The following is a 15,283-nucleotide window of genomic DNA, read 5'->3' on the forward strand; positions in this document are numbered from 1 at the left end:
AGCAATCTGTGTCCCACCCATTCATACCAGAAGTAGCCTGTATAAATGAAGGAACACTCATTACCACATACTTTTACACAGAAAGTACACTGTATAATGAAAGGAGCATTCTGTGCCCCACACATTCATACCAGAAGTACCCTGTATAAATAAAGGAATATTCATTACTACATACTTTTATACATGAAGTACCCTATTTAATGAAATGAGCATTCTGTGCCCCACCCATTCATACCAGAAGTACCCCGTATAAATGAAGGAACATTAATTTCCACTTACTTGTATACAGGAAGTACTGTGTACAATGAAAGCAGAATTCTGTGCCCCACAGATTCATACTAGAAGTTACCTGGTAAAATGGAGGAACATTTATTACCACAAACCTTTATACATTAAGGTCACTGTGTAAAGGAAGAAGCATTACGTGCAATACCCATTTCTACCAGTAGTACCCTGAATGAATGAAGGAACTTTCATTACCACATACTTTTATACAGGAAGTAACCTGTATAATGAAAGGAACATTCTGTGCCCCACCCACTAATAACACAAGTAGCCTGTATAAATTAAGGAACATTCATTACCACAAACATTTATACAGTAAGTACCCTGTATAAAGGCAGGAGCATTCTGTGCCCCACCCATTCATAACAGATGTACCCTGTATAAATGAAGGAACATTCATTTCCACATACTTTTATACAGGAAGTACCCTGTAGAAAGGATAGAGCATTCTGTGCCACACCCATTCATGCCAGAAGTACCCAGTATAAATAAAAGAACATTCATTACCACATACTTTTATAAAGTAAGTACCCTGTATAAAGTAAGGAGCATTCTGTGTCCCACCCATTCATACCAGAACTACCCTGTATAAATGAAGGAACATTCTTTACCACATACTTTTATACAGGAAGTACCTGTATAATGAAAGGGGCATTCTGTGCCCCACCCATTCATACCAGAAGAACCCTGTATAAATGAAGGATAATTCATTAGCACATACTTTTATACTGGAAAGACTGTGTATCATGAAAGGAGCATTCTGTGCCCCACTCATTCATACCAGAAGTACCCTGTTTAAATCAAAGAACAGTCATTACCACATACTTTTATACAGGAAGTACCCTGTTTAATGAAAGGAGCATTCTGTGCCCCACCCATTCATACCAGCAGTGCACTGTATAAATGAAGGAACATTCATTACCACATACTTTTATATAGGAAGTACCCTGTATAATGAAAGGAGCATTCTGTGCCCCACCCATTCATACCAGAAGTACTATAGTACAATCAAAGGAACATTCCTACCACATACATTTATACAAGGCAGGAAGTACCCTGTATAATGAAGGGAGCATTCTGTGCCCCACCCATTCACCCTAGAAGTACCCTGTATAAATGAGGGAACATTCATTACCACATAGTTTTATACAGGAAGTACCCAGTATAAAGAAAGGAGCATTCTGTGTCTCACCCATTCATACCAGACGTACCCTGTATAAATGAAGGAACATTCAGTACCACATACATTTATACAGGAAGTACCCTGTATAATGAAATGAGCATTCTTTGCCCCACAGATTCATACCAGAAGTAACCTGTTTAAATGGAACAACATTCATTACCACAAACTTTTACACAGGAAGTACACTGTATAATAAAAGGAGCATTCTGTGCCCCACACATTCATACTAGAAGAACCCAGTATAATTGAAGGAACATTCATTACCACATACTTTTATACAGGAAGTACCCTATGTATTGAAAGGAGCATTCTGTGCCCCACCCATCCTTACCAGAAGTACCATGTATAAATGAAGGAATATTAATTACCACATACTTTTATATAGGAAGAACGCTGTATAATGAAAGAAGCATTCTGTGCCCCCACCCATTCATACAAGAAGTACTATTGTACAAATGAAGGAACATTCCTTACCACATAGTTTTATACAAGAAGTACCCTGTATAATGATAGGAGCATTCTGTGCCCAACCCATTCATCCCAGAAGTACCCTGTATAAATGAAGGAACATTCATTACCACATACATTTATACAGGGAGTACCCTGTATAATGAAAGGAGCATTCTTTGCCCCACACATTCATACCAGAAGTAACCTTTTTAAATGGAGGAACATTTATTACCACAAACTTTTATACAGTAAGTACAATGTATAAAGGAAGGAGCAATCTCTGCCACACATTCATACCAGAAGTTACCTGTTAAAATGGAGGAACATTTATTACCACAAACCTTTATACAGGAAGGTCGCTGTGTAAAGGAAGAAGCATTATGTGCAATACCCATTTCTACCAGTAGTACCCTGTATGAATGAAGGAACTTTCATTACAACATACTTTTATACAGGCAGCAACTTTTATAATGAAAGGAACATCATGTGCTCCACCCATTAATACCACAAATAACCTGTATAAATTAAGGAACATTCATTACCACAAACGTTTATACAGTTAGTACGCTGTATAATGGCTGGAGCATTCTGTACCCACCCATTCATACCAGAAGTACCCTGTATAAATTAAAGAACATTCATTACCACATACTTTCATACAGGAAGTACCCTGTATAAAGGAAGGAGCATTCTGTGCCAAACCCATTCATAACAGAAGTACCTTATATAAATGAAGGAACATTCACAACCACATACTTTTATACAGGAAGTACCCTGTATAAAGGAAGTAGCATTCTCTGCCAAACCCATTCATATCAGAAATGCCCTGTATAAATGAAAGAACATTCATTACCAATAATTTTATTAAGGAAGTACCCTGTATAATGAAAGGAGCATTCTGTGCCTTACCCATTCTTGCCAGAAGTACCCTGTAGAAATAAAGGAACATTCATTACCACATACCTTTATACAGGAAGTACCCTGTAAAATGAAAGGAACATTCTGTTCCCCACCCATTCATGCCAGAATTACCCTTTATAAATGAAGGAACATTCTTTACCACATACTTTTATACAGGAAGTACCCTGTATAATGAAAGGTGCATTCTGTGCCCCACCCATTCATACCAGAAGTACCCAGTATAAATGAAGGAACATTCATTACCACATACTTTTTTACAGGAAGAACCCCGTATAATGAAAGGAGTATTATGTTCCCCACCCATTCATAAAATAAGAACCCTGTATAATCGAAGGAACATTAATTACCACATACATTTATACAGGCAGGAAGTACCCTGTATAATGAAAGGAGCATTCTGTGCCCCACCCATTCTTGCCAGAAGTACCCTGTATAAATAAAGGAACATTCATTACCACATACCTTTATACAGGAAGTACCCTGTAAAATAAAAGGAACATTCTGTTCCCCACCCATTCATGCCAGAATTACCCTGTATAAATGAAGGAACATTCATTACCACATACTTTTATACAGTAAGTACCCTGTATAATATTAAGAGCATTCTGTGACTCAACCATTCATGCCAGAAGTAACCTGTATAAATAAGGAACATTCATTACCACATACTTTTATTTAGGAAGTACCTTGTTTAATGAAAGGAGCATTCTCTGCCTCACCAATTCATATAAGAAGTACCCTGTATAAATGAAGGAACATTCATTACCATAAACTTTTATATAGGAAGTACCCTCTATAATGAAAGCAGCATTCTGTGACCCACCCATTCATACCAGAAGTAACCTGTATAAATGAAAGAACATTCATTACCACATACTTTCATACAGGAAGTACACTGTATAATGAAAGGAGCATTCTGTGCCCCAACCATTCATGCCAGAAGTACCCTGTATAAATAAAGGAATATTCATTACCACATCCTTTTATACAGCAATTACCCTTATAATGAAATGAGCATTATGTTCCCCACCCATTCATGCCAGAAGTACCCTGTATTAAAGAAGGAACATTCATTACCACATACTTTTATACAGGAAGTTCCCTGTATAATGAAAGGAGCATTCTGTGCCCAACCCATTCATGCCAGACGTACCCTGTATAAATAAAGGAACATTCATTACCACATAACTTTATACAGGAAGGACCCTGTAAAATGAAAGGAACATTCTATTCCCCACCCATTCTTGCCAGAATTACCCTGTATAAATGAAGGAACATTCATTACCACATACTTTTATACAGGAAGTTCCCTGTATAATGGAAGGAGCATTCTGTGCCCAACCCATTCATACCAGACGTACCCTGTATAAATGAAGGAGCATTCATTACCACATACAGTTATACAAAAAGTACCCTGTATATTGAAAGGAGCATTCTGTGCCCCAACAATTCATACCAGAAGTACCCTGTATAAATAAAGGAACATTCATTACCACATGCTTTTATATTGGAAGTACCCTGTATAATGAAAGGAGCATTCTGTGCCCCACCCATTCATACCAGACGTAGCCTTTATAAATGAAGGAGCATTCATTACCACATACAGTTATACAAAAAGTACCCTGTATATTGAAAGGAGCATTCTGTACCCCACCAATTCATACCAGAAGTACCCTGTATAAATAAAGAAACATTCATTACCACATACTTTTATAGAGGAAGTACCCTGTTTAATGAAAGGAGCATTCTGTGCCCCACCCATTCATACCAGAAGTACCCTGTATAAATAAAGGAACATTCATTACCTCATACTTTTATACAGGAAGTACCCTGCATAATGAAATGAGCATTCAGTGCCCCAACCATTCATACCAGAAGAGCCCAGTATAATTGAAGGAACATTCATTACCACATATCTCTGGTATGAATGGGTGGGGCACAGAATGCTCCTTTCATTATACAGGAAGTACCCTGTGTAAAGAAAGGAGAATTATTTGCACCAACCATTCATACCAGAAGTACCCTGTATAAATGAAGGAACATTCATTACCACATACGTTTATAGAGGAAGTACCCTGTGTATTGAAAGGAGCATTCTGTGCCCCACCCATCCTTACCAGAAGTACCATATGTAATTGAAGGAATATTAATTACCACATACTTTTATATACTAAGTACGCTGTATAAGGAAAGAAGCATTCTGTGCCCCACCCATTCATACCAGAAGTACTATTGTACAAATGAAGGAACATTCCTTACCACATACATTTATACAAGGAGTACCCTGTATAATGAAAGGAGCATTTTGTGCTCCACCCATTCACCCTAGAAGTACCCTGTATAAATGAAGGAACATTCATTACCACATAGTTTTATACAGGAAGAACGCAGTATAATGCAAGGAGCATTCTGTGCCCCACCCATTCATACCAGAAGTACTATAGTACAAAAGAAGGAAAATTCCTTTTCACATACATTTATAGAAGGAGTACCCTGTATAATGAAGGGAGCATTCTGTGCCCCACCCATTCACCCTAGAAGTACCCTGTATAAATGAGGGAACATTCATTGCCACATAGTTTTATACAGGAAGTACCCAGTATAAAGAAAGGAGCATTCTGTGCCCTACCCATTCATACCAGACGTACCCTGTATAAATGAAGGAACATTCAGTACCACATACATTTATACAGGAAGTACCCTGTATAATGAAATGAGCATTCTTTGCCCCACAGATTCATACCAGAAGTAACCTGTTTAAATGGAACAACATTCATTACCACAAACTTTTACACAGGAAGTACACTGTATAATAAAAGGAGCATTCTGTGCCCCACACATTCATACTAGAAGAACCCAGTATAATTGAAGGAACATTCATTACCACATACTTTTATACAGGAAGTACCCTATGTATTGAAAGGAGCATTCTGTGCCCCACCCATCCTTACCAGAAGTACCATGTATAAATGAAGGAATATTAATTACCACATACTTTTATATAGGAAGAACGCTGTATAATGAAAGAAGCATTCTGTGCCCCCACCCATTCATACAAGAAGTACTATTGTACAAATGAAGGAACATTCCTTACCACATACATTTATACAAGAAGTACCCTGTATAATGATAGGAGCATTCTGTGCCCAACCCATTCATCCCAGAAGTACCCTGTATAAATGAAGGAACATTCATTACCACATACATTTATACAGGGAGTACCCTGTATAATGAAAGGAGCATTCTTTGCCCCACACATTCATACCAGAAGTAACCTTTTTAAATGGAGGAACATTTATTACCACAAACTTTTATACAGTAAGTACAATGTATAAAGGAAGGAGCAATCTCTGCCCCACACATTCATACCAGAAGTTACCTGTTAAAATGGAGGAACATTTATTACCACAAACCTTTATACAGGAAGGTCGTTGTGTAAAGGAAGAAGCATTATGTGCAATACCCATTTCTACCAGTAGTACCCTGTATGAATGAAGGAACTTTCATTACAACATACTTTTATACAGGCAGCAACTTTTATAATGAAAGGAACATCATGTGCCCCACCCATTAATACCACAAATAACCTGTATAAATTAAGGAACATTCATTACCACAAACGTTTATACAGTTAGTACGCTGTATAATGGCTGGAGCATTCTGTGCCCACCCATTCATACCAGAAGTACCCTGTATAAATTAAAGAACATTCATTACCACATACTTTCATACAGGAAGTACCCTGTAAAAGGGAAGGAGCATTCTGTGCCACACCGATTGATAACAGAAGTACCTTATATAAATGAAGGAACATTCACAACCACATACTTTTATACAGGAAGTACCCTGTATAAAGGAAGTAGCATTCTCTGCCAAACCCATTCATATCAGAAATGCCCTGTATAAATGAAAGAACATTCATTACCAATAATTTTATTAAGGAAGTACCCTGTATAATGAAAGGAGCATTCTGTGCCCCACCCATTCTTGCCAGAAGTACCCTGTAGAAATAAAGGAACATTCATTTCCACATACCTTTATACAGGAAGTACCCTGTAAAATGAAAGGAACATTCTGTTCCCCACCCATTCATGCCAGAATTACCCTTTATAAATGAAGGAACATTCTTTACCACATACTTTTATACAGGAAGTACCCTGTATAATGAAAGGTGCATTCTGTGCCCCACCCATTCACACCAGAAGTACCCAGTATAAATGAAGGAACGTTCATTACCACATACTTTTTTACAGGAAGAACCCCGTATAATGAAAGGAGTATTATGTTCCCCACCCATTCATACCATAAGAACCCTGTATAATCGAAGGAACATTAATTACCACATACATTTATACAGGCAGGAAGTACCCTGTATAATGAAAGGAGCATTCTGTGCCCCACCCATTCTTGCCAGAAGTACCCTGTATAAATAAAGGAACATTCATTACCACATACCTTTATACAGGAAGTACCCTGTAAAATAAAAGGAACATTCTGTTCCCCACCCATTCATGCCAGAATTACCCTGTATAAATGAAGGAACATTCATTACCACATACTTTTATACAGTAAGTACCCTGTATAATATAAGGAGCATTCTGTGACTCAACCATTCATGCCAGAAGTAACCTGTATAAATAAGGAACATTCATTACCACATACTTTTATATAGGAAGTACCTTGTTTAATGAAAGGAGCATTCTCTGCCTCACCAATTCATATAAGAAGTACCCTGTATAAATGAAGGAACATTCATTACCATAAACTTTTATATAGGAAGTACCCTCTATAATGAAAGCAGCATTCTGTGACCCACCCATTCATACCAGAAGTAACCTGTATAAATGAAAGAACATTCATTACCACATACTTTTATACAGGAAGTACCCTGTATAATGAAAGGAGCATTCTGTGCCCCAACCATTCATGCAAGAATTACCCTGTATAAATAAAGGAGCATTCATTACCACATACGTTTATACAGGAAGTATCCTATTTAAAGGAAGGAGCATGTATTACCCCACTCTTTCATACTGGGAGTAGCATGCATAAATGAAGGAGCATTCTGTGCCCTCACTTTTCTGCAGAAAGTATCCCATCTAAATAAAAGAGCATGCATTACCTTATGCTTCCATACAGAAAAAAATCCTTTATAAATGAAAGAACATTTATTACACCCACACTTTCATACAGGGAGCATTCTGTATAAAGTAAGAACCATTCTGTGCCCCACACTATCATAAAGGGTGTATCCTATATAAAGGAAAGAGCATTCCTTGCCCTGCATTTTCATACTTGGAGTATCTTATACAAAGGTAGGAGCATTCTGTGTACCACACTTTCATAAAGGGAATACCTGTATAAAGGAAGGAACATTCATTAACCTACACTTTTATACATGGTGTACCCTGTATAAAGGAAGGAGCATTCATTACATTACACTTCCATACAGAAAATATCCTGTAAAAATGAAGGAACATTCTGCAACCCACACTTTCATACCTGAATTATCATGTATTTAGGAAAGAGCTTCCAGTGCCTCACACTTTCATATTTGGAGTATCCTGTATAGAGGAAGGAGAATTTTGTGCCTTGCAATATCAAATCGAGAGTATCCTGTGAAAAAGAAGGAGCATTCTGTGACCCTCACTTTCATCCTGGGCGTATCGTGTATAAAAGAAGTAGTATTCTGTGCCCCAAACTTTCATACAGAAAATATCCTGTAGAAAGGAAGGAACATTCAGTGCCCCGCACTTGCATACTGGGAGTATCTTGTGTAAAGGAAAGAGCATTCTGTGACCCACAGTTTCATACAGAAAGTATCTGTATAAAGGAACTAACATTCATTACCCCACACTTTAAGACAGGTGGCATCCTGTATAAAGGAAGAAGCATTCTGTGCCCCATACTTTCATACAGAAAGTATCCGGTTTAAAGGAAGGACCATTCATTATCCCACAATTTCTTACAGAACGTATCTTGAATAAATGAAGAAGCATTTATTATCCTACACTTTTAGATGTACAGAGTACATAGGAGCATGCTCTGCCCCACACTTTCATACAGGGAGTATCCTGTATAAAGGAAGGAGCATTCTGTACCCTACACTGTCACACAGGGAGTATCCAGTGTAAAAAAGGAACATTCATCACCTAACACTTACATGCAGAAAGTATCTTGTATAAAGGAAGGAGCATTTATTACCCCACACTTTCATACAGGGAGTATCTTGTATAAAGGAAGGAGAATTCTGTGCCCCACACTTTGACGCAGAAAGTATCCTGTAGAAAGGAAAAAACATTCATTACCCGACACTTTCTTATAGAAAGTATATATGGATATATATATATATATATATATATATATATATATATATATATATATATATATTACGTGACTTTAATATGGACTGCCTGAACTGCTCTAGCCACACTCCAACTACCCACATTAACCTCCATAGATTTACCCAAATTATATCCACCCCAATCAGAACAGACAAAACCTCAAAACGTGAATCCATCTTAGACTGGATTCCGTTATCTGACCCCACTCTAGAATGGCACTCTGGGTGTCTACCTGACAGTCTAAGTGATCAGCAACCAAACTACCTAATTCAGAACAGACCCCATTACATAAGCCAACCCAACCTCAGAGTAATACGTAACAAAAAGACATTTAAAACAACTGACTTCATCAATTCACTCATCATCATCGTCATCATCATCACCATCATCATCGTCATCATCATCATCGTCATCATCATCATCGTCATCACCATCATCATCATCGTCATCATCATCACCATCACCATCACCATCATCATCGTCATCATCATCATCATCATCGTCATCATCATCGTCATCATCACCATCATCATCATCGTCATCATCATCATCATCTTCGTCATTATCATCATCATCTTTCGGCTGTTCCTGTTAGGGGTCGCCACAGCGGATCACCTGTTTCCATTTCTTCCTGTCCTCTGCATCTTGCTCTGTCACACCAACCACCTGCATGTCCTCTCTCACCACATCCATAAACCTTACCTTAGGCCTTCCTCTTTTCCTGTTACCTGGTAGCTTCATCCTTAGCATCTTTTTCCCAATATACCCAGCATCCCTCCTCAGCACATGTCCAAACCAACTTAACCGTGCCTCTCTGGCTTTGTCTCAAAACCTTCCAACCTGGGCTGACCCTCTAATATACTTATTCCTAATCCTGTCCACCCTCGTCACACCCAGTGCAAATCTTAACATCTTTAACTCTGCCACATCCAGCTCAAACTCCTGCCTTTTTGTCAATGCCATTGTCATCAACCCATGTAACATAGCTGGTCTCACTACCCTTTTGTAGACCTTCCCTTTCACTCTTACAGGTACTCGTCTGTCACAAATCACTCCTGACACTCTTCTCCACCCACTCCATCCTGACTGTACTCTCTTCCACACTCACAGTTACTCTGAACTATAGATCCCAAATATTTAAACTCATCCACCTTCACCACCTCTACTCCTTTCATCCTCATCATTCCTCTATCCTCCCTCTCATTCACACACATATATTCTGTCTTAGTCCTGCTGACCTTCATTCCTCTTCTCTCTAGAGCATATCTCCACCTCTCCAGGGTCTCCTTCACCTGTTCCCTACTCTCACTACAGATCACAATGTCATCTGTAAACATCATAGTCCAAGGGGACTCCTGTCTGATCTCATCTGTTAACCTGTCCATCACCATTACTAATAAGAAAGGGCTCAGAGCTGATCCTTGATGTAACCTCCACCTTAAACGCATCTGTCACTCCCACCGCAGACCTCACTGCTGTCACACTACCCTCCTACATATCCTGTACCACTCTTACATACTTCTCTGACACTCCCGACTTCCTCATACAATAACACAACTCCTCTCTAGGCACCCTGTCATATGCTTTCTCTAAGTCTACAAAAACACAACGCAACTCCTTGTGACCTTCTCTGTACTTCTCCATCAACACTCTCAGAGCAAACATCGCATCTGTAGTGCTCTTTCTCGGCATGAAACCATACTGCTGATCACTAACCATCACCTCCCTTCTTAAACTAGCTTCCACTACTCTTTCTCATAACTTCATGCTGTGACTGATCAGTTTAATCCCTCTGTAGTTACTACAGCTCTGCACAAGACCCTTATTCTTAAAAATCGGTACCAAAACACTTTTTCTCCATTCCTCAGGCATCCTCTCAATTTCCAAAATTTCATTAAACAATCTGGTTAAAAACTCGACCGCCATTTCACCTAAACACCTCCATGCTTTCACAGGTATTTCATCTAGACCAACAGCCTTTCCGTTCTTCATCCTCTTCATAGCTATCCTTATTGCCTCCTTGCTAATCCATTGCACTTCATGGTTCACTATCCCCACATCATCCAACCTTCTCTTCCTCTCATTCTCTTCATTCATCAACCCCGCAAAGTACTCTTTCCATCTCCTCAACACACACTCCTCACCTGTGAGTATGTTTCCCTCATTATCCTTTATCACCCTTACCTGCTGCACATCTTTCCTAGCTCGGTCCCTCTGTCTAGCCAGTCAGTATAGGTCCTTTTCTCCCTCCTTAGTGTCCAACCTTTCATACAACTCTTCATATGCCTTATCCTTAGCCTTCGTCACCTCTCTCTTTGCCATACACCTCATCTCCTTATACTCCTGTCTACTTTCTTCATCTCTCTGACAATCCCACTTCTTTTTTGCCAACCTCTTTCTCTGTATACTCTCCTGTACTTCCTCATTCCACCACCATATCTCCTTGTCATCCTTCCTCTGTCCAGATGTCATACCAAGCACCTTTCTAGCCATCTTCCTTACTAGCTCTGTTGTAGTTACCCAGTTATTTGGTAACTCTTCACTGCCACCCAGTGCCTGTCTTAACTCATCCCTGAACTCCACCTCACAATTACCCTTTTTCAATTTCCACCATTTGATCCTTGGTGCTGCCCTCACACTCCTCCTCCTCTTCTTGATCAGCAACATCATCTTACAAACCACCATCCTATGCTGCCTAACTACACTTTCCCCTGACACCACCTTACAGCCTCCAATTTCCTTCAAACTGGCCCTCCTACATAAGATATAATCCACCTGCGTGCATCTTCCTCCACTCTTGTATGTCACCCTATGCTCCTCCCTCTTGTTAAAATACGTATTCACCACAGCCATGTCCATCCTTTTTGCAAAATCCACTACCATCTGACCTTCTGCATTCCTTTAATACCATACTTACCCATCACTTCCTCATCCCCTGTGTTCCCTTCACCAACATGCCCATTGAAATCTGCTCCAATCACCACTCTCTCACCCTTGGGTACAGTCATCACGACTTCATCCAACTCCCTCCAAAATTTTTCTTTCTCGTCCATCGCACACCCAACTTGTGGAGCATATGCACTAACAATATTCTTCATTACACCATCAATTTCCAGCTTCATAAACATCACTCTATCTGACACTCTTTTCACCTCCAAAACACTCTCAGAATACTGTTCCATCAGGATAACTCCTACGCCATTTCTCCTCCCATCCACACCATGATAAAACAATTTGAACACACCTCCGATACACCTAGCCTTACTCCCCTTCCATCTGGTCTCTTTCACACACGATATACCAACATTCCTTCTGTCTATCATATCAGCTAGCTCTCTCCCTATACCAGACATACTGCCAACATTCAAAGTTCCGACTCTCACTACCACAGTCCTAGCCTTTCACCTCTCTTCCTGCCTTCGGCCATGCCTTCCACCTCCTCTCCTCCTTCGGCCAACAGTAGCCCAATTTCTGCCAGCATCCTGTTGGCTAATAGTACTGGTGGCAGTTGTTGTTAACCTGGGCCTCGACCAATCTGGTATGTAAATATTTACTAGTGACCGCATGAATAATTTGGCCATGTTTTACACCAGATGCCCTTCCTGACCCTCTCCATTTATTTTGGCTTGGGACCGGCACAAAGAAATGCACTGGCTTGTGCATCCCCAGTGGTTGGGTCACTACACAGCTGTAATTAGACACCCCTAAAACTACTATCGCTAGATGATGCCATACAGTACTTTAACTCCACTTTCCTGCAAATCCTAAACTGTCATGCCACCTCCAGAACTATAAGACTAAAAGCTAACTATGCTCCATGGCTAACTAAAGATACTAAGACTACAATGAAAGAGAGGGATCAGGTCTGGAGTCAATATCAAAAGAACAAAGCCAGTAATCTGAGGCAAACCTACCAAGAACTTTCAAACAAAGCCAAAAAACAAATCAAACTAGACAAAAGTAACTACTACAAAAACATGCAGGAAAAATATGCCAACAACCCGAAGAAATTTTGGGCTGCAATAAATGGCATAATCCACCCAGGTAAATCCAAAACCCCAACCCTAGTACTACCAAACAACCATGACAACATTCCCACACAATTTAACAAGTTCTTTACAGGAACAGCCCAAACCCTTACCAATGCCTTCAATACCACTAGCAGCCCTATACCAGGTGCTAGCAAAACCCACCCTACTACTCAAAATGATACCAACAACTTTTCAGTACACCCTGTACCCACTAAAATTATTTTAATGCTCCTTAAGAAACTCAAACCAACCACACTAGCTGCTGACACCCTACCAGCCGAATTCCTTCAGATAGCAGCAGACACTATACCCTATCCCGTGTCCATCCTCATAAACAGGTCACCTGCAGAATTCAAAGTCCCCACCATGTGGAAAACATCACACAGTATTCCACTGCACAAATGGGCAACTGCTTAGAACTCACCAACTACCGTCCAATTGCAATACTCTCACCTCTATCCAGGATATTAGAGAGAGTTGTACATTCCCAACTACTTCTGTACCTCTTACAAAACAACTTAATCTCTAAAACCCAGCAGAGCTTTAGACCATCCCACAGCACCACCACAGCATTACTATCATTTGCAGATATAGTTAACCACAATAGAAACAAGGGACTATTTGTATCTTCCATTTTCTTACACTTATCTAAAGCCTTTGACATGGTAGACCATAACATTCTTCTCCAAACTTTACCCTAAGCCTCAGCACTTCCACCATATCATGGTTTACTAGCTCCTTATAAAAACCAAAATTGAAGACAAACCACACTGGCAACTGTTCAAGTTGATTAGCGCTTTCGTTTACTGGCAAATTGTAAACTTCTTCAGATAAAACAGCCAACATATTACATTCTTTAAATAGTGTAATACAATATGATGTCATAATTGTATAATTCAATTATTCAATAAAACACTTAACTTTTAAAGAAAAAAATACACATATAGAACCAAATAACTAAATGTTAACTACATGATTATTAAAAATTTATACCCATTATAAAATATAATACATGTATATGCATAAATACATATACATAATACTACCAACTACCTGCAAAGTGCTTTTAATTTCAACAAACTTTTAATTGAAATCATTTCATTCAGCCCTGGTGGTGTGTTTGCATCAAGCTTAAGCTGCCACAAAATTTCTTTCTCTTCCAGTTTTAGGCTAGATGGACCTCCCCTCTCAGTATTATAAACACAATCAATAATCACAAACTGAAAGTTGTGACCAGGGTTATGTGTAACATGTCTAGCCAAAGCATTAAGGGGATTCTGTTTATTAATAGCATAAATATGTTCACGAACACGATTCTTGAAGCTTCTATCTGTTTTGCCCACATAAAATGATGTGCAAAGGGCACAGATTCCCAAATAAATCAATTATTGAATGGTTTGATAGATGAAGTTACTAGGAAAAGATTTAATGGTGACTTTTTCCCCCTTTTATCGGCTAATAAACCTAACCCTAGTGTTGAATTAGGTACAAATGAACACTTAGGGTTGGAAGTAAATAATTCAGGTCTAGTATATAATCAGGAGAAAAGGTCCGAATGTTCACTTTCTAATTTCATTACTACTTTCTTTCAAGGGGTAGGAAGTCTGAAACACATTTTTGAGAAAAATTGGTGTTTCTTACTTAATGATGTGGAAATTAACAAAATTGTTGCACCAGAACCTAGATTTACTTATAGACGGGGTTTGAACCTGAAGGAGATTTTGGAACAAGGGGGTAATTCCATTTATAAACCCCATTGTGGCATGTATAAATGTGAATCTTGTTCTTGGTGTAAATATATTAAAACTGCTGGTTCCATCCAAATAAGGAAGCATAGGATTTATATTAATAATAAATTCAATTGCAACTCTAAAGGGGTGATTTATTTGGGAATCTGTGCCCTTTGCACATCATTTTATGTGGGCAAAACAGATAGAAGCTTCAAGAATCGTGTTCGTGAACATATTTATGCTATTAATAAACAGAATAAAAGTTTGTTGAAATTAAAAGCACTTTGCAGGTATTTGGTAGTATTATGTATACGTATTTATGCATATACATGTATTATA

This window comes from Protopterus annectens, chromosome 9.part0, assembly GCF_019279795.1.
Source record: "Protopterus annectens isolate FY-2018-M chromosome 9.part0, PAN1.0, whole genome shotgun sequence".
NCBI lineage: Eukaryota > Metazoa > Chordata > Ceratodontiformes > Protopteridae > Protopterus > Protopterus annectens.